Here is a 21,753-nt window from a genome sequence, read left to right on the forward strand (position 1 = left end):
CAGCACAGGGAATCTAGTGGGAGGCTCTTAGCAAAATACAGCAGTATTGTCTACTCTCTCCTTGTTTAAAAGCCAATTGATCAGCAGACTAGCTATGAGAACTCCAGTACAACTACAGAAGACAAATAGCAAGCCCCTAAACTCTAGCATAACAGGCAGGACTTGATGAGACCCACTCAGCACAGTGGGAAATCCAGCAACACGAGCAATAGTACAATGTGAAGTCACTGTTGTCCTCTAAAGGAAGCTAGGGATAATCTCCCCTTTGCCCTAGGAGAAAATTCAACCTTTAAAAATGAGCAAAAAAGCAAAAGAGCTCTGATCATAGATAGCTTTTATGGAGACAGGAAAGAACAGATCTCAAAACATCTCCAGATGAAGTCTTTTTTTTTAACTTTTTTTTTTCTTTAAATAACTTTTTATTGACAAAACCCATGCCAGGGTAATTTTTTTACAGCATTATCCCTTGTATTCACTTCTGTTCCGATTTTTCCCCTCCCTCTCTCCACCTCCTCCCCCAGATGGCAAGCATGTTGAATAGGTTACAGTATATCCTAGATACACAGATGAAGTCTTAAATAGTGATATAAGTTTGTCTCTATCTCACAAGGCTCTCTTGGAAGAATTCAAAAAGGATCTTAAAAAGAGAAGAAAAATGAGGAAAGGAGATCAGAGCTTTGTAGGAGAGTTTAGAAAAGGAAATAGAAATTATCCAAAGAAAACAACTCCTTAAAAAATAAATTTGGTGAAATGGGGGAAAAACATACTGAAGAAAACCCACTTCTTAAAAATATATTTGGGGGAAGCTAGGTGGCACAGTACATAAAGCACCAGCCCTGAAGTCAGGAGAACCTGAGTTCAAATCTGGTCTCAAACATTTAACACTTCCTGGCTGTGTGATTCTGGGCAAGTCACTTAAGCCCAATTGCCTTAGCAAAAAGGAAAAAAAAATTGGTGAAATGGAAAAAGAAAACAATTCCTTAAAAAACAGAATTGATGAAATGGGAAAAATTCAATGAAAAAAAAACTTCTTTAAAAGTACAATTGGTCAAATGCAAAAGGAGGTTTAAAAAAAACTGAAGAAAATAATTCACTAAACTAGAAATTTGGAAGTGAGTGACTTAAGAAGATATCAAGAATCAGTCAAACAAACCCTCCCAAAAATAAATAAATAAATACAAGGAAAAAAAAATTTAATGTAAAATACCTCACTGGAAAAACAATTGACTTGGAAAACAGATTCAGGAGAGACAATCTAAGAATTCTTGGACTATCTGAAGGCCACGATGAAAAAAACAAAAAGTCTGGGCATCATCTTTCAAGAAATCAACAAGGAAAACTATCTTGATACCCTAGAATCTGAAAGGTAAAAGAGTCATTGAAAGAATATACCATTTACCTCCTGAAAAAGACTCCCAACAGAAAAACTCCAAGGAATATTGTAGATAGAATTATCAGATCAAGGATAAAATACTGCAAGCAGCCAGAAATAAACAATTAAAACCACAATTAGTATTACTTAGAAATTGGCAGTTTCCACTTTAAAAGATCAGAAGGTCCTAGAATCCCTCTGGATATTCCAGAGGGCAAAGGAGCTTGGACTGCAGCCAATAATCAACTACCCAACAAACTAAGCATTATCTTTTAGGAGAAAAGATGGACACTCAATGAAATAGGAGATTTTTGATCATTTTTGATAAAAAGACCAGAGCTGACCATAAAATTTGATCTTCAAATGTGGAACTCAAGAGAATTATAAGAAGATAAAAAGGGAAGAAAAAAACTTAAAAACATTTTAAAAGTAAAAGTGTTTACACCCCTACATGGGAAGATATTTGTAACTTGAGAACTGTATCTTTGTTAGAGGTATATTTGGAGGTTGTAGGTATAAGTTGACTTTAATGTGTGGTTATAAAAAAGAAATTAGATATGGAAAAGGAATTGTACTGCAAGAATAAGAAAGGGAAATAGAATAAATTACATCACATGACAATTACAGTTGAGGGAAAGAAAGGAGGGGGATGAGCATTGAGAATAAAGCTTACAAGCCTATGTAACATGGGACTGGTCAATAAGAGCACTGTCCTCAGATCTATTTCCTGCCAAACAATTTGCAGAAACTTGGCTACCTGCCTTCTTCAAGAACTTGGTAGTTTTTTTCACTTCAAAGTATTCTATGCCAATTTATGGGCAGGAAAGTCCTAGAACATTTGACCATGCTATAAAGTAGAAAGCCATAATTTTTTATTCTACATCATCAGATATGTCCAAGAATAATGCTCACCTGGCACACCCAAGTGGTTTGGCAGAAGGCATACATGTACTGGAGAACTTGGTCCCATTAGTCAATTCCTATGGTTATTGCTCTTTTTTAGCTTCCCCATTGCCTACTACAAGATATTAGATGTAGTGATAGGTGCTTAATAAACTTGTATTAAATTAATAATGGGCAAGTAAAGTTAATGATGAAAACAAATCAATAATAAAGGATTAAATAACATCAAGAAAAAAATTAAGCAAATAGAATTGTTTGTAATATATTTTAGAAACCTTTCCTTTTGTACCCTACCTTTGTCTTTTTTACCCTTACTTTGTACTGTATTTATTTGTGGTGTCATTTTCCATCAAGATGATAAGATCCCCTTATACTGCAACATATCTAACATATATAAAACTGCTTGCCATCTAGGGGAGGGGGTGAAGGGAGGGAGGGGAAAAATCGGAACAGAAATGAGTGCAAGGGATAATGCCGTAAAAAAATTACCCTGGCATGGATTCTGTCAATATAAAGTAATTATTAAATAAAATTTTAAAAAAAAGATTATAAGATCCTCAATAGTAAAGCTTGTCACTCTTTATACTAAATGAGTCTCTTCCATGAATTTGATCCTTTTGGTTGATCTCTGCAACAGCAAAATTATCAAATTCCTAGATCTCCCCATCCCTTTGCTATGGGAACTGGAATTCTAGAGTCTCTCCTTCAATTAAACTAAATTTGACTTTATTACTTCTATTTTTATTTTTTGCATTATGAATTAAAGAGTGATTTGGTATGTTTAACATGATTAGCATGTAGAGTCAATATCAAATTGCCTGCTGTCTTGGGAAGGGGGAAGAGAAGGGACAGAAAAATGTGGAACTCAAAATCTTACAAATATGAATATTGAAAATTATCTCTGAATGTAATTGAAAAATAAAATACTATGAAATGTTAAAAAAAAAGTGATTTGAAGTCATGTTTTATGATGTTCATTCCAAAAACGAGCAAAAAGACAAAGTTCAGCCTTGAATAACAAATCTCTAAATTTAAATTAGCTAACCTAGAAAATCCATTTATAATAATCTTCTAACACCTCTTCTGAATGGTATGACAATTAAGTCAATGCCACTGTAAATGATTTTATGCATCTTAAAAAGATGCCTATAGTAAAAGATTAAGTACAATTATTACTCCCCAAACAAGCAGTTCTTACCGGCAAAGTTTTGATGATGTTGTAACCGTGTTCATCTTGATAATTTCCCTTTTCCCAGTTGTCCAAGGATATTTTGTATTTGGGCAAAAACCTCATGTGTTTATTATAGCTACAGCTGCTCTTCACTTTTAGGATAATTGTTGATGTATGGCAATCAATTGTTGCCTGCCAGATTATGAATGAAATTGAAGTGATACCCTTTGAGAGAGTCACATAATTGGTGTTTACTTAAAGCACCCAAAAGAAGAAAATTTTAATTTTCAAAGAATTATATGAAATATTTAGACAATTTCATTGGGAATAAGACAACAGAAAAACATAAAGCTGTTCTTTTTTTTTTTTTTTAGGAAACATTCTTTGTATATTTAATTACTAATAAAATTGATTATTCAAGATAACATCTTAGCAAATTCTGACATTACATAAAGTTTTCTATCATTATAATGAGCTCTATTGAGCTCATATATTATCTAATATATATTAGATAATAAAAAGATGTTGAGATTAGGATCTGCTTAGGTAGAGGTATCCACAGAGGACATCACAGACCCACTAGAACTAAAGAGTAATTTCTTATAAATTATAACTGTTTTCCAGGATAAAATGATTTGTGTAATTTTTTTTAATTTTTAAAAGTCATTCCTGGGTATGTTTTTATAAGAAATAGTCTAATTAATTTCTGAGGGGCAACAGACAAGATAGATAAATAAATACATACATAGAGACATAGATGATGAATGGATATAGATGCATGAATGTCTATATGTCTATATATACATAAATACATATATAGATGTAAATACATATATCAGAGTTGATGATACATTATGAATTTGAGGTCTGGAAAAACCTTGCTATATTTCTATCCTTTTCTTATTGCCTATTTTAGAGTACTAGATCTATAATTTCTCCAAAAGAATCATGCCATTCTAGTTTTATAAAATTATGTGGTTTGTCATAGCATTAGCCTGCAAATTATTTAGTTACCATGATTTTTTTTCCATATTGGCATAATTCAAGTCATAAACAATAGACATTCCTCCTTACATTAGGTGATTCATGATTTATTTGCTTAAAGAATGGTTTTATTTCATAGCTGTATTTATATAAAACTGGTTGTGTTAAGATCTTTTGATTGATTGAAAAATATAGTATATTCATTTTGTAGTTATTTTGAATCTCATATTTTTTCTAAATTTCATTATTATACAGAAGTCAATCCCTGAGTTTTTAAAAATAAACTGTCTTTCAGCTGAAAATGTCAGCAAAAAATGTGTTCACTTTACAACTGTTTATGCCTTTAGTTTCTTTTTTATTCTTCTTTTTTTTTTTTTTTTTGGCTACTGCTTGTATTTCCAACACAATGTTAAATTATATTGGTGATGAGGGCGTCATTGCTTGACCTCTATATTTAATGGAAAATTTTTTAGCGTTTCTCCAGTCAAAATAATGGCTTTCTAGATATATAATTTTTACTTAATCTAAGATTCTATTTTTGTACTTTTTAGTGTTTTTAAGCACAAAAAAAGTTGTATTATGTCATAGGTAGTTTTTTAAACTATTGATATAATGTAGTTTTAATCATTTAGAAATTATAATTAGTTATTTTTAAGTTGTTGTAGTGGGTAACGAGCTCAAATTCTGAGTTCAAATTCTACCTCAGGCGATTGCGTGAAGCTGGAAAAGTCATTTAACTTTCCTCATCTTCAATTTTCTTATCTCAAAATGAGAAACATAATACAATCTACCTCACAAGGTGAATGTGATGAAATTAAATACCAGGCAGAGTGTTTTGCAAACCTTAAAGAGCTATAAAAATTATAATAGTGGTGGTAATGGTGGTGATAGTAGTGTTGGTGGTGGTGGTATTTTTATTGTTTTTGTTGTTGAAATACTGTTACAAGCCTCACATATAACATGTTATGTTTATGTGCCTCTCTGTGTATGAACACATTTTACTAAAATATCATTTTTAATATCTATATCCATTAATGACATTGGTTTATATTTCTCTTTATCTGTCTCTGATTAGCTATTGGCTGTTATATTCATTTTCTCTTTGGTGCTATTTGGGTTGTTTTTTTTCATTGCGCCATCAGTTAATACTTTACATGGACAAACTCAGTTAAGTAGCCAGGAACTCATACTATACAGATTTATGCTAAGAACTAAAGGGTAAGGAGTCAGGAATTTCTTCTTAAGGAATGCATATATGCATATTTAATCTATATCAGTTTTCTTGCTGTCTTGGGGAAGGGGAAAGGGAGAAAGGAGGGAGAAAATTTTGTAACACTAAGTTTTACAAAGATATATATTGAAAATTATCTTTACATGTATTTGGAAAAATACTTAAATAAAAAAGAATACATGCATGCATGAATGAATGAATGGAATTTTTATCAAGCATTTACTTCATATAAAACACTATAAACATTGTGAACAATGCAAGAGAAACCAAGAAAGTCCCTGTTTTCAAGAAGCTCACATTCTGAGGGAGATAAAATATGTAAAAGATTTTAGCTATATATCCAATAATGCTTCACATGCAAAACAGAGTAGACGATAATATAACTTTTTAGTGCCATTTCTGTTCTAAAAACAATCATCTTTTTTCTGATATTGAACAATTTAATAATGTTAAAGAGTTTGGTGATAAATTCTTTCATTTTCCCCTAGATGAGAACAGACTTTTGATTCTGTTCATAACTTCAATGCTGAGCACAAAGTCTGGCACATTATAGGTACTTAAAATGTTGATTGAACGATTGATTAAAGCTGTTGCCTATCTCCTCGGGGATAGTTTTCTATGGACAGATAAAGGACAGAGATAAAGACTATGGGAATGAAATCAGAGCAAAATTGGTAGCCTGGAGTGGGGTGGGGAAGGGAACTACTACTCCCAATGCTCTTGGTTATCTGTGGTGAAGTGATGGCCCTAGCTCAGAGTCTCTTCTATCTCTCCCTCAGGATATTTTGCTGCTTTAGCTACACCAATTTGTTTTGCCTTCTTCTCCTGGGTTCTTAATCTCAGCTGTCCCGGTCCTCAAGGAAGAAATTCTCTTTTACTGGCAGGTTTCTCAAGCTCATACATTTAACCTGAAATTAAAGAGTGTCCATGCAAGTGGCAACATTTCCCTGGTCTCCCTAAATAATAGAAAAACAAAATTTCCAAAGGCAAAGAAAGTATGTTTTAATTCCTCAATGGGCCTGTGATCTCCTTTGTGGATACCTCTACCAAAACAGATTATAATTCCAACATGTCTTCTCAGTTCTCTGTGATTCTCATACATATCCTTTCAGGATCAAAAATCATCCAGTCATCAACAGTGGAGATTTTTTTAAGGTTCCTTTAGCACCTGAGCTATCAACCTATTACAGCATTCTCATAGCATGAACATCTTAGTTCCTTCCCCAGTCATGCATGTATGTGATGATGGAATCACTGTTGGTAATATATTATATCTTATTCATAGCCACCACTTCTCTTTCCATAGGCTCCTTGTCCAATTGCTATTTTAACATCAAAAAATTATTATCAAAGAGTTACTTTAGCCCGTGGTAAATAAAGTAAGGAAACTGTCATCTATTCTTTCTTTAAAGGTGAAGAACTATAAATTATAATGATGCATGTGCTGTCAGATATGATTGGTGGTAGGAACAATAATACTTAGAAATAACTGCCATCTTCCAGTATGCACTAGTGCAGCTTATTCAAAGCAGGCAAAAATCACATGAAAATTATACCATGTGACTAAGGAATACAGTATTAAAACTACAATTTATTTTCAAACAAATAACTACCTGGCTATAGTTTACTTATAATTGCAAAATTAATTTTTAAACCATGTAGATAATTTATTATATGTATTATTAATTAAATTTTCTCATAATAACTTTCTAACAAAGTTCTTACTATTGACATCATTTGAATTCTAGATTTATCACTCTGTTGCCTATTTTCCCCTAGTTTTGATTCATCTACAAATTCCAATCTCCAAAGACAGAAAAGTTTACAGTAATTTTTTCCCCTCAGATATTATTTTCCCTATGATCCAAATGTTAGGTCTTTCATTTGCACCAGTAGTATCTCCAACTTGAGTTTCAGTGCCATTCCTCATGTTCTTACATTTTCTCAATTGCATTAATAGAGTTATTTTATCAAGGAACTCCATGGAACAGTTCCAAAAAGGGGAAAGGACAGTAAGGGGAGAAGGGGGAGAAAGGGAGAAACTTTTCACTTAAGGTAGCAACTCCCTACATAGATAATTGCATCAAGAAAAAATAAATTTGTAGACCAAACTACAAAAGTATTATCATCTTTTCCTCAAAAGCAAAGTAAAAAAAAAAACAAACAAACAAAGAAAAACAGTATTGAAAATATTTTTCTTGTCTTTGACTTTATAAAAACTATTAATGTTTCATTTTTATCTATAAATTAGAAAATCCTCTCTTACTTTTCTAAGATATCTATTTAAAATTTCCAGTTTAACTATATAACTGTCAGTTTCATCCCAATAGGCATGTGTTGTTATATCCAGCAAGAACGGTTGTCCAATGATTATTTTTAGGAGTGGTGTTTGCGCTAACCGATTAGCTATGGAACAGAGAACAAGTATTAATATTTTACTACTCAATTTATTTAATCAAATAAATTCAGATGAGTTAATTGGTATTTTAGAATGATATCCCTAAAAAGTTAATATATGGATAAAGTAAAAGATCAGAAACTAAAAATGTTATCAAAACACAAGTTTTGTTAGTTAATTGTCAGTTAATCTCATTAGAATTTTTTTTCAATATTGAAATGTATCTTTGGTTTTTAAATTAACTTTTATTTTTGCCTTTATATTACATTTATTTCCATTTATAATCCAAATTTTTCCTATACTCAGTGAACCATTGCTTATAGCAAATTTGCTTTTATTTTTTAGGGAAAAAAACAATAAAATTAAACAATATGTCAAATCTGATAGCATATGGAAAACATTCCATACTTACAGACTCCCCCACACACACACTTCTTCAATGAAAGGGAAAAAGTAAATTTTCTAACCTTTTCTATAAAGACATTGGTCATTATAAATAATGTTTAGTTTTATTTTATTCTTTTTTTTGGTTGTTTTCATTGTATATGTTGTTTTCTCACTTGTTATTTCACTCTGCATCACTTTATACAAAAATTGCTGTGCTTCCCTGATTTTTTTTGTATTTGTTATTTCTTATAGCACAATAATATTTCATTTTATTTATGTAACACAATTAAATTGGTTGTTTCCAAATTGTTTTTTGCTATCCCAAAAAAGTATCATTTTGAATATTTCCATATTTTTTCCCTAACTTTTTTCCATCTTTCTGCTTCTTGGATATATGAAATAGTGAAGTAGTGATGATATATGAAGTAGTGAAATCTCTGGGTCAAAGGATATGAACATTTAAGTCACTTTTTTTTAAAAAATCATATTTCCAGGATTCTAATCAGATGGTAGAATAATGCATAAAATTATTTGCCTCTCCGAAATACCCCTCACAAACAATTTAAAATAATCTCAAAGTGAAATTTGAATGGCAAAAATAAATAAATTAAGCAAGTAATTAAATTAAATTTTAAAATAATTAAAATTTAGAGTAAAATAGTTATCTGCCTAAGACAACTTGGAAAGACTTCTGAAAAGATCTGACTCCAGAATGGTGCTGCTGAATCAAAAAACAACAAGTCCTGGGGGCAGCTATACCTGCAGCAGTGAGAACTTTTGTCCCTTGGACAGTGGGGGATTGAAAGGATCAGCAGTTGATCACAGAAAGATTGCAGGGCACTCCACTGATGCTGGATGGAGTTTTCGCTACACTTACCAGATCCAGGCTCAATATGTGATTAGGGATAAGAAGGACTTTAGTGAATACAGTAGTAAAAGGGCAAGGTTACTGAGGACTGTGAGCAGCATGACCACAAGAGCAAAATCCCTGGCTTCAATTCCAGGACCAACAAGGGTTTGCAGGAAGCAAGAACATTTGTGGTAATAGCATTGCTGTTGTTAGTTGTTATCCCTTTATAACCCAAGATTTAGCAGCCTCTATATTATGTTATTTATAAGAAACACATTGAAAACTGAGAGATACACATAGAATAAAAAATATAGGGCTGGAGTAGAATTTATTCTCCTTTAGTTCATGCAACAACAACAACAAAAAAAAGGCAGGGATAGTCATCATGAGTTCAAAGTTAAAGCGAAAGCAGATTTAATTAAGAGTTAAACAGGGAAACTACCTTGTGGGAAAAGGTAACATATGTATTGAAGTAATATTGATGCTGTTTGAGTGGTCTAGATTTCTGGTGGTCTAGAGATTAGTGGCTATAAGAGAGTTGTTAAGAATCCCCTTTAAATTGGCCACAGGTTTAGGAGTGAAAGAATTCATTCATTCCCAAAATATTAGTTGCAAAATGAAAGTTTATTGTTAGATAGAAATCAGTTTACCAAGAGACTGGCTTCTAGAGTGGCAGATCTATGAAAAATGAAATTTTGCACTGAGAATACAGTTCTCAGTGGACAAAAGCTCCTGGCAGTAAAGTGAGCTAGCAAGGTCTATCTGCAAAAGACCTTCGTTGATAGAAGTTATTGAGTGTCCTAGTGGAGGCTGGGACAGCTCAAGCCAGTTAGACCCAGTGGCGGCTGGGACAGCCTGGATCTTCCATTGGAATTAACAGCACCTCAAAGGGGTGCTTTTTGATCAATTTGCAATTGAACCAAAGGCTCTGGCATCCTGGAAAGATACCCATCTAGGGAGGATATGCCTTCCCCAGGAGGAGCTGAGAATCTAAAAGGGATCACAGATCAAAAGGAAATAAAGTTTCTTAAAGGGATCACAACCTACTTCAATACTAAACTATGAATCAAATGATATATCATCCGAAAAAAAATTTTTAAGGAAATTAAGGAATTACAGGAGGAAATAGATAACAACATTATAATAGTGGGGATTCTCCTTGTTCTCAGTACATTGCTTTTATTCACAAATGGCATTTCAACTTCATATAATCAAAAGGAACTACCTATACTTTTGATCATTTTCATCTCCCTCTTTAGTTTAGATTATTTGCCTAAGATGTCTAATTTAAAATGACCAAATAAGATTAAATAGATATTTTCCCATTATGTGAAATTTTAAAACTTTTGCATAAATAAAAGCAAAGCAATTAGATAGAATAGAAATAGTCAACTTGGGGGGAAGCATCTGATTTGTAAAATATAGAAAGAATTGATGCAAATTTTATGAGAAAAAGCTGTGCTAGAGAAATCTCCCAATTCATAATGTCCAAAACAAAATTATTAACTTTTGCCTTACAACCAAGACCTTTACCATACTTGTCTAATTCTGTTAAAGACAAAACCACTAAAGAGATCCTAAACCCCAATGCAGTGGACCAAGCAGATACTAACACCAGGACCTCTCACATGCTTTACTGTAGCCAGGAGAATGGCAAATACCAAGTATGTACTAAGAATGACCACATGCTTCACATAAGCCCAGGCAAACAGACAATCAGTAGTGGTCAAACTTTCTCATACTTTAGTGTAGCCCTAAGTAAATAGGCAGCCTCCAGAGGTCAAATCTCCATATACTTCATTGTAGCTCTAAGCAAACAAGCGGGCTTTAGCAGTTGAATTCCTTTTACTTCAGTGTAGCTCTAGGGAGATGTAGAAACACCCCACTGGCCTCATACCAAACACTAACACTAAAATTACAACTCAGCACCAAGTAAGTATCAGGTTCCTATAACCTCCAGCAACAAAAAACCATTGTCACCCTACCCGCTCAGTACAGCACCAGATGTGATGGTCCCCCACGGGCCACAAGGCAACATCAGCACACCACCAGGTAGCAGCCAGGGCTGCAGCTCTCAGAACAAGAAATCTGAGATTCAAATTTAAAAGAAAGGAATGAAGCCAAAATAGGATGAGCAAATAATAGGAGAAAAAAATCAATTTGACCATAGAAAGTTATTATAGTGAAAGGAAGATCAAGACACAAACTAAGAAGAGGACAACAATGTCAAAACATATATGGACAAAACCCCAAAGAAAAATTGGAAGTGATTTTAAGTCCTGAATGAACACATGAAAGGGCTCAAAAAGTTTTAAAATCACATAAAAGACATAGAAGAAAAATTAGGAAAAGAAATGATTCATGCAAAAGAATTATGAAAAAAGAGTCAACTGCTTGGAAAAAAGAAAACAGCTCCTTAAAAATAGAATTTGCCAAATGGAAAAGAAGATAGAAAAATCCACTGAAAATAAACACTGTTTAAAAGTACAACTGGCCAAATGTGGGGAACGGGGGAGTATAAAAGGTAACTGAGGAAAATAACTCCTTAAAAGTTAGAATTGGCCAAGTGGAAGCTAATGACTCTTATGAGACATAAAGAATCAAACAAATTCAAAATAATTTTAAAAACAGAGGAAAATGAAAAATGTTTTACTGGAAAAAGCTGATCTAGAAAATATAACTAAAAGAGACAATGTCAGAAGCAATGGATTACCTGAAAGTCATAATCAAGACATCTTTCAAGAAATTATCAAGGACCACTACCCTAATGTCCTGGAACCAGAGGGCAAAATAGGCACTGAATAAATTTACTGATCACCTTAGAAAGGAGATACCCAAAATAAAAATTCTAGGGAGCATTACTGTCAAATTCAGATCAGATCAAGGAAAGAATACAAGTGATCAGAAAGAAACAATTCAAATGTCAGGCAGCCACAATCATAATAACAAAAGATTTATTAGCTATAACATTAAAGAATCAGAGATCATGGAACATGATATTTTGGAAGGCAAAGGAGATAGAATTACAAGCAAGAATCATTTACCCAGCAAAATTAAGCATGCTATTTCAAGGGAGGAAAAAGATCATTCAATGAAATAGAAGGATTTCAAACTTCCATAAAGTGTTTATGTGTGTATTAATTTAACAAAGAATATGATCTCTAACTCTAAAAAAGATAATTTGATGGAGCTGAACTATTTACCTCTTTACATGGGAAGATGGTGCTTGTAATTCTTAAAAATGTTATCACTTATAGCTAGAAGTAATATACATAAACAGGGAAGGGTATGGGTATAGGATAAATTTAAGGTAATGACATAAACATTAAGGAATGAGAAAAAGAAGTACATTGGATGAAGAAAGAAGGGAAAGGTAGAATGGGGTAAATTATTTTATATGAAGAATAATGAAAAATCTATTACAGTAGAAGGAAAGATGAGAGAGTAGATGACAGGCAGCACATAAACCTTTTCCCCATTAGTACTAGCTCAAAAAGGGAATAATATACACCATAAGAAACCTATTTTACTCAACAGGATAGTAGGAGGGGAAGAATTTAAGTAAAGGAGTGAGGGGAAACTAGCAGAAAAAAAGAACTGACTAGTAAAGGCTTAGACAAAAAAAACACTCAAAGAAGAAAAAGGATGAAAGGAGAGAAAGGACAAACAGGAGGAACAATAGGATGATGGGAAATGCACAGCTAATAAACATATCTGTGAATATGAATGAGATGAACACTCTCCTTAAAGGGGTATGGATCAAAATCAGAATCCTACACAAGAACCACTTAAAGCACACACATACACACACATACATACAGTGAAATAAGGGGCTGATACAGAATTTATTATGCTGCAGCTGAAGTAAAAAACAGAAACAAAGATAACAATCCTGATCTCAGAAAAAGCAAAAGCAAAAATATACATATTAAAAAGAGATAAGGGACAGAATTCAGGGGTGGAGCCAAGAATGAAGCCAGGAAGTGCTTAAGTTTTCCAAGTTTTCCTTGTAAATAACTTGAAACCAAGCCTCTGAACAGATTCTGGTGGAATGAAACCACTTTCCAGTTCAAGATAGATTAGAAAGATTACAGGAAATAAGAGTTTCACTGGGGTGTATGCTCAGTACAGCTCAGATGGTGTCCAGGAAAACCAGTGAGAGGGTCTTAAATCACAGCAAATCAGCAAATGAGATCCTCAGTACTGGCTCAGTAGCAAAGCAGATCAGTGAGGCAGCCTCCAATCCCAGCCTAGGAGGCTGTTGCCTGAAGAGAGCAGGAAGATAGAACCCAGCTAAGAAAGCTAATGACACTATGAAACATCAAAAGAAAAAAAAAATCAACCTAAAAAGAATGAAAAAAATGGAAGAAAATGTAAAATAACTTACTGGAAAAGCAGTCAACATAGAAAATAGATCCAGAACAGACTATTCAAAAATTATTGGTCTACCTGAAAGCCATGGCCAAAAGAAAGAGCCTCAACAGCATTCTTCATGAGATTGTCAAGGAAAATTGCCCTGATATATTCTAGAACCATTGGGCAAAATAGTCATTGAAAGAATTCATCAATTACTTCTGGAAAGAGATCTCACAAGGAAAACCCCAAGAAACATCATTGCAAAAGTCCAGAACAATAATCTCAAGGGAAAAAATATTGCAAGCTGCCAGAAAAAAAAATTCCAGTATTGAGGAACTATAGTCAGGATTATCCAAGATTTGGCAGCTTTTATAATAAAGTCTGAGAGGAACTGAAATACCATATTCAAGAATGCAAAGGAACTAGGATTACAACCAAGAATCAATTACTCAGCTAGATTGAGCATCATCTTTCAGGGGAGGACATCGATCTTCAATGAAATAAGGGACTTTCAATCATTTCTATTGACAATACCAGAGCTAAACAGAAAATTTGATCTTCAAACACAGGACTTAAGAGAACCTCAGGAAAGTAAACAGGAAAAAATATTATTTAAAGGTAAACTGTTTATATCTCTAGATGTGAAAATGATAATTGCAAGTCTTGAGAACTGTTTTTATTAGGGCAGTTAGAGGGTGACTACATACTGAGGGTTGGATATAAATTGACTCCAATGTGATGTTTTTAAAAAAGACATTTAGGAGTGGGAAAAGGATTGTACTGGGAGAAAAGGAAAGGGAGGTAAAATGAGATAAATTACATTACATGAAGAGGCACAAAAGACCCATTACAATAGAGGAAAAGAAGGAAGGCAAATAAGTATTGTCTGAAGCTTACTCTTACCAATTTTGGTTCAAAGAAGGAATAATATATTCACTCAGTTGGGTATAGTAATTTATCTTACCTATAAGAAAGTAGGAGGAGAAAGAAGAAAGAAAATAATGGGGCTGGATAGAAGGGAGGGCAGAAATACTAGGAGAAAAAGGAAAGAGAAGAAAAGAGGAATGATAGAAAAGAGGGCAGATTGAGAGCAGGTGGGGTCAGAAACAAAATACTACTAAGGAGGGATCAACGGGAAAAAGAGAACAAAAGAATATACAGGGAAGAAAATAGGATGGAGTGAAATATACAGCTAATAATAACTGTGAATGTGAATGGGATGAATCTCCATAAAACAGAAGCTGATAGTTGAATGAATTAAAAAACAGAATCCTACAATATGTTGTTTACAAAAAAATACATTTGAAATAGAGAGAGATATATAGTATAAGGATAAAATGTTGAAGCAGAATTTATTATGAAGAGGAATCAATATTAAATATATATGCACCAAGTTTTACAGCATCCAAATTCTTAGAGAATAAATTAACCCAGTTACAGTAAGAAGTAAATAGCAAAGCTATACTATTAGAAGACTTCAATCTCCTCTCTGAATTAGATGAATATAACCACAAAATAAATAAGAAAGAAATTATGGAAGTTTAATAGAATATTAGAAAACTTAGATATGATAGTCCTCTAGAGAAAATTGAATAGGGATAAGGTAGAATATATTTTTTTTTCTCAGCAGTACATGTCACCTAAAAAAAAAAAAAAACCCTAAAAACCTCATAATCAAATGCAGAAAGCAGAAATAGTAAAAAGAAAAAAAAGTTTCCTTTTCAAATCTCAATGCAATAAAAATTACATTCAATAAAGAGCCAGGGAAAGATTAAGAGTAAAAACCAATTGGAAATTAGATAATCTAATTCTAAAAAAATGAGTAGATCAAACAACAAATCATAACAACAATACCACAATAATGAGATAATATATCAACATTTATGGTACAGTCAAGGCAGTTCTTAGGGGAAATTTTATATTTTTAATGCTTACATGGATAAAATAGAGAAAGAGAAGATCAATGAATTGGATATGCAACTAAAAAGAAGCTAGAGGAAGAGCAAATTAAAAACCCTAAATTAAATTCCAAATTAGAAATTCTAAAAATCAAAGGAGTGATTAATAATATTGAAACTAAGAAAACTATTACACCAATTTAATAAAGCTAATAGTTTTATAAAAAAGCAACAAAATAAATAAATCTTTGGTAAATTTGATTAAAAAAGGAAAGATAAAAATCAGATTACCAGCATTATAAATTAAAAAGGTGAGCTTACCAACAATAAAGACAAAATTAGAGCACTAATTAGGAGCTATTTTACCCAACTGTATACCAACAAATCTGACAATCAAATTGAAATGAATATTTACAAAAATATAAATTACTCAGATTAGCAGAAGAGAAAATTATTTAAATAACTCCATTTTAGAAAAAAGAAATTGAACAAGCCATCAATGAGCTCACCAAGAAAAAATTTCCAGGGCCAGATGAATTTAGAAATGAATTCTACCAAATATTTAAAGAACAATTAACTCCAAAACTATGTAAACTATTTGGGAGAACAGTCAAAGAATGAGTCCTTCTATGCCACAAATATGGCGCTGATACCTAAACCAGGAAGAATGGAAAGAAGAAAAGAAAATTACAGACCAATCTCCCTAATGAATATTAATACAAAATTTTAAAATAAAATATTAGCAAGGAGATTACAACAAATTATCAACAAGATAATATAATATGACCAAGTGAGATTTATAGTAAGAATGAATGGCTGGTACAATATAAGGGAAACTACTGGCATAATTGAACATATCAATACCAAAACTAACAGAAATGTGAGGATCTCAGTAGATGCAGAGAAAGTTTTTGACAAAATACAGAACTCATTCTTATTAAAAACACTAGAGAGTATAGGAATAGATTTTTTCCTTTAAATGATAAACAGCTGCTATCTAAAACCATCAGAATGTATTGTTTGTGGTAGAGAAAAATTAGACACATTCCCAATAAAATCCGGGGTAAAACAAGAATGCCCATTATCACTTATTATTCAGTCTTTTACTAGAATTATAGGTTTTAGCAATTAAAAAAAAAAACTAGAGTAGAAAATGTGGAAATAAAACTATCACTCTTTGTAGATGATAAAATGATATACTTAAGACAATCCTAGAAAATGATCCAAAAATCTACTTGAAACAATTTACAAATTTAGCAAAGTTGTAAGTTATAAAATAAACCCACAAAAATCATCAGCATTTCTATATGTTACTAAAAGAGCCCAGCAGCAAGAGATGGAAAGAGAAATTCCATTTAAAATAACTGTACACAAAATAAAATATTGGGTGTCTAACTTCCAAGACAACCAGGAATTATGTGAACACAATTACAAAGTACTTTTTCACATAAGTCAAATCTAAACAATTGGAAAATATTAATTGCTTATGGGTAAGTCTATCTAAGATAATAAAAATGACCATTTACTTAAATTAGCCTTATTATTCAGTGCCATGCCACTCAAACTGCCAAAAAATTATTTGTAGAGATTTATAAAGCCAAATGAACAAAGTCAGGAAAACTTTGAACATCACATATCAGCAACTTTGTGGGATGATCAACTATGAATGACTCAGATCTTCTTAACAATACAATGATCTAAGACAAGATAGGGTTAGGGTTATGAAGGAAAATGCTATTCTCATCTAGATAAAAGAACTGACTCAATCCAGATCATATTTTTTCCATTTTATTCTTTTTTTCTTTTGATCTCTTTCTTCTTTCACAATTACAAATATGGAATTATGTTTTACATAATAGTGATGGGGGAACACTGAAACTGTCCTCCTTGAAACTGTCCTTCTTAATCTTTGGGGTGAGCCATGAAACTTTCCTGACTGGGACCCACCCTTGGGGCACTTAAGTAGTTTCATTAAGATTGTCCCAGGACCACTCTCTACTTAGCTCAAACTTAAGTGGTGTCATTTAGCTGGAGATCTGGATTTGGTATTTCTATCTGAAAATTGGCTCAGGACCACTCCCAGAAAGTGTTTCATTCAAATGGAAATCTAGGCCTGGTGGCGGTAATCTCATTCAATTGAAATTTCAGACTCAGATTTCCTTTTTAAAGGGCAATTTGGGGGGTTATTTCTTTGCAGAGGCCCCAAAGCAGGACCATGCAGAATCCCTCTCTCCCTGGCATACCTGCCTGCCAGGACCCTGCCCACTGAGAAGACACTCTTCTCAGTGTTAACACTCCTCTTTATCTCTCTCTCTCTGCCAGGATTTCTCTGCAACATCTTTATTTCTATGTCAGGGCCTTGCCATTGAGGAAGTCAGCCTCCTAGCAAAAAGGTGACTTTTCAGTGCCAATAAACTTCTTTTTTGCCAGTCTAATTTTGGGGGTTTGTTCATGTTGGACCTGTGCCAACTAGAAGGGGTTCCCATAATTCTCTGCCCTGCTACTAATCTCATCATTAGCACATGCATAAACTATATCAATTTGCCTGGCAGCTTTGGAAGAAGGGAGGGGAAGAAGGAATGGAGAAAATTTTGGAATTCAAAATATTATAAAATAAATGCTAAGAATCATCTTGACATATAAAATAAAAGATAAAATTACTCTCCTGGTTATGTTTCAGAGATATATTTCTGAACAAGTGCCAGAGACCATGTCCTTGGAATCAAAGAGCTGCATGCCCTGGGAATCAAAGAGCTAAGGAAGTTCCCACACAAACACTGAAGCTATAACCTTGTCATAAATAAACTATTCATCCCAAATTCCCGAGACAAGATAATGTGAGTCCCAGGAAATTGGCCCTATCAGCCCAGGTGCGAGATAGCTGCCAGGCTCCAGGATGTCTGCTACACATTTGGTGTAACACCCCTTACCTTACAACCCCCCATTCAGAAATGTATATAACTGGACTCTCTTCACTCATTAAACTGAGACTTTGTTTCACCCCAACTGGTCTCCCTCCTCATTTCTAACCCCATTACGTTTCAGGCATAGCCTTACAGACAAATTCCAGTCTTGGGACCCGCACTTTGATGGCCCGCTGGACGGGTCAATTGGCGCCCAAACGTGGGGCCCCAAGACTGGACATTTGCCCGGCAGATTAAGAAGAGGTAAGAAGAAGCTCGTCCGGCCGGACCACTAAGAAGTCGCTCTACCGCAGAGAGCCCCGCACACTCACTCCACAGAGAGCCCCGCAGATCGCTCGCTCCACAGAGAGCCACGCAGATCGCTCTACAGAGAGCCACGCAACTGAAAAGTAAGTACATAATCTGCCGCATTCATGGGGACTAGTTTATCTAAAGAACAGGCCTTTATTAAGGACCTTAAGAGTAGCATTAGAGAAAGAGGAGTTAAAATCAAAAAGAAAGATCTAGTTCATTTTTTTCTTTTTATTGATAAGGTTTGCCCCTGGTTCATTATCAATGGCCCTGACATCCACCCTGCTAAGTGGCAAAAGGTGGGAAGAGATCTTAATAACAAATTGAAAACCGAAGGGCCCGAGTCAGTACCCGTTCGGGTTCTTTCATATTGGAAATTGATCAATGACATTGTAGAATGTGCCTCCCTTGATGGGGGTTCAAGTCAGTTACTCATCTCTGCAGAGTCTTGTCTCCGCCCATTGTCCCGAGCGGTATCTACTCAGTCTCTCCAAAAGACAGAGAAGCCGTCTCCGCAACCTCAGTCAGAGACCATTGAGACCCCTCCCGACAAGCCAGGGATCATTGAACCCCCCCCCCGACAAGTTAGGGATCATTAAGGACCCCCCTGACAAGCCAGGAATCCTTGAGATCTCCTCTGTTAGACCTATCTACCCCCCACTCCCCAAAGAAAGAACTCCCCCCACAGAAAGCAATCTCACATTCCCCGTTTTTCCTGTTACAGAAACTAAACTCCCAATGAAGAAGGAAAGTGTATTTCAAAATGCCCCTAGCGCCCCAGAGGTTGATGAATTTGAATGCAAAGCCGCAGGGTATATAACACCTCCTCAGAGCCTGCCTTTAATCACCGCTCAGACAGTCAACGCCCGATCATTGATCTCACTACAGCTAAGCAGGATTTAACTGAGAGAGTAAAAAACCTCCAAGAGGTTCTAGACTTGCAATCTCAATATGTACAAATGTCAGGGGAACTCTCGGCATTACAACAAACTTTACAAAAAAACTCTTTCCCTCCCTGTGTCAGAACACCAAAGACAATTACCCAAAATAGGAAGACCATTGAGGAATGAGGGAACTCCCCCCTCACTCACAAGAATCAAGGGCCCCGCCCCTGCACAGATCGCCTTTCCTGTGTTGAGAAGTCAAAAAGCTTCAGCAGCATCAAAGGAGACAGAGGAGGAAGGCGGGGATGAAGGGGAGGCAGAGGCTTCAGAGGAAGAAATAGCAGAGGGCAGTGATCATGATAGCGAAGCTGAAATTGACGTAGGAAAGGGTGGTAAATTCAAAAGTACAAAATTCAAAAGTATAAAGGATCTGCATTCTGCAGTAAAGACCTATGGTCCTACTGCTCCATTCACTTTGTCTGCTCTAGAAGCAATCGGACAGGGCGGGTATCTATTGCCTGCAGAATGGATAAGGGTAGTTCAAGCAGCACTTTCAAGGGGACAGTTCCTCTCCTGGAAAGCTGAATTTTTTGATAGATGCGAAGCAGCTCAAAAAACTAATCTCAAAACTGCTTCCACAAGATCTTGGACATTTGATAAGATAGCAGGTCAAGGCAAATATGCTGCCAAATCTAAACAACGGCACTTGCCCCTAGGACTCCTGGCACAGACAACTGTGGCAGCGACCGGTGCTTGGAGGGCACTACCCCAGACAGGGTCACCCTTCGCGCCCCTAAATAAAATCTTGCAGGGAAACCAGGAAGACTTTTCTGAATTTGTTAGTAGATTACTTGAAACTGCTGAACGGACATTGGGAACGGAAGCAGCTAATGATCAAATTGTAAAGAGACTAGCTTACGAAAATGCTAATGCAACCTGCCGTGCTGCGCTTCGCGGCCAGTGGAGGGAAAAAACCTTAAATGATATGATTAAGCTTTGTAGAGACATTGACCCTGTTTCCACGAAAACATCTCCGGCAGCCCACCTAGCTATCGGCGCCGCGTTTCAAAACCCCGGGGCTCCTAAAACATGTTTCAAATGAGGCATGGAAGGACACTTTGCTAAACAATGCCCAACAAACCTCGCCGCTAATCCTGCCCAACGCTGGCTCCCTACCACCCCCCTGCCCAAGGTGTAAAAGAGGCCTTCACTGGGCCAATACTTGCCGATCCACACATGATGTGACCGGGAATCCTCTTTTCCCTCCTTCGGGAAACGGGAAGCGGGGTCAGCCCCGGACCCCTCAAGTATCTGCACAGGCAGCCACGGGGATCAACCTGCCCTCCCCCAACTATACAGGGCAACTGCAGGGAGCGCAGGGGTGGACTTGTGTGCCACCGCCCACACAATATTAAAACCTGAGGAAGGTCCTCAGCCCATTCCCACGGGTATCTATGGCCCCCCACTCCCTAACTCCTTTTTTCTTATCATTGGCCGCTTCCTCTACCCTTCAGGGGTTAATTATCCACCCCACATTGGTCGACAATGATTATAAAGGGGAAATTAAGATCATTGCCTCAGCTGCCAATAGTACCATAGATATTCAACCCAGTCAGCGCTTAGCCCAAGCCTTGCCCCTCCCCCTTGACACCACTTTTCCCGCGCTATCAGAACAAAGAGGAAAGTCTACCCCTGGATCCTCAGATATTTACTGGGCTCAAGCTCTGTCTCAAGAGCGCCCCACACTGACGCTTAAGATTCAGGGACGTTCTTTTTCAGGTCTTTTAGATTCAGGGGCCGATTCAACCGTTATATCTAGCAATCACTGGCCCCCTGCTTGGCCTCTGCAACAGTCACTTACTCATTTGCAAGGCATAGGCCAAACCTCCAATGTTATGCAGTCTTCTCAGCTACTGCACTGGGAAGACATGGAGGGCAATAAAGGAACAGTTTGCCCCTTTGTAGTCCCCAATCTCCCTGTTAATCTGTGGGGAAGAGATATACTTTCACAAATGGGAGTAATCATGTGCAGCCCTAATTCGGTCGTTACTAAACAAATGCTTGCCCAAGGATTTCTCCCCAATCAAGGGCTGGGTAAATATAA

Source organism: Antechinus flavipes, chromosome 2, assembly GCF_016432865.1.
Source record: "Antechinus flavipes isolate AdamAnt ecotype Samford, QLD, Australia chromosome 2, AdamAnt_v2, whole genome shotgun sequence".
NCBI classification, from domain to species: domain Eukaryota; kingdom Metazoa; phylum Chordata; class Mammalia; order Dasyuromorphia; family Dasyuridae; genus Antechinus; species Antechinus flavipes.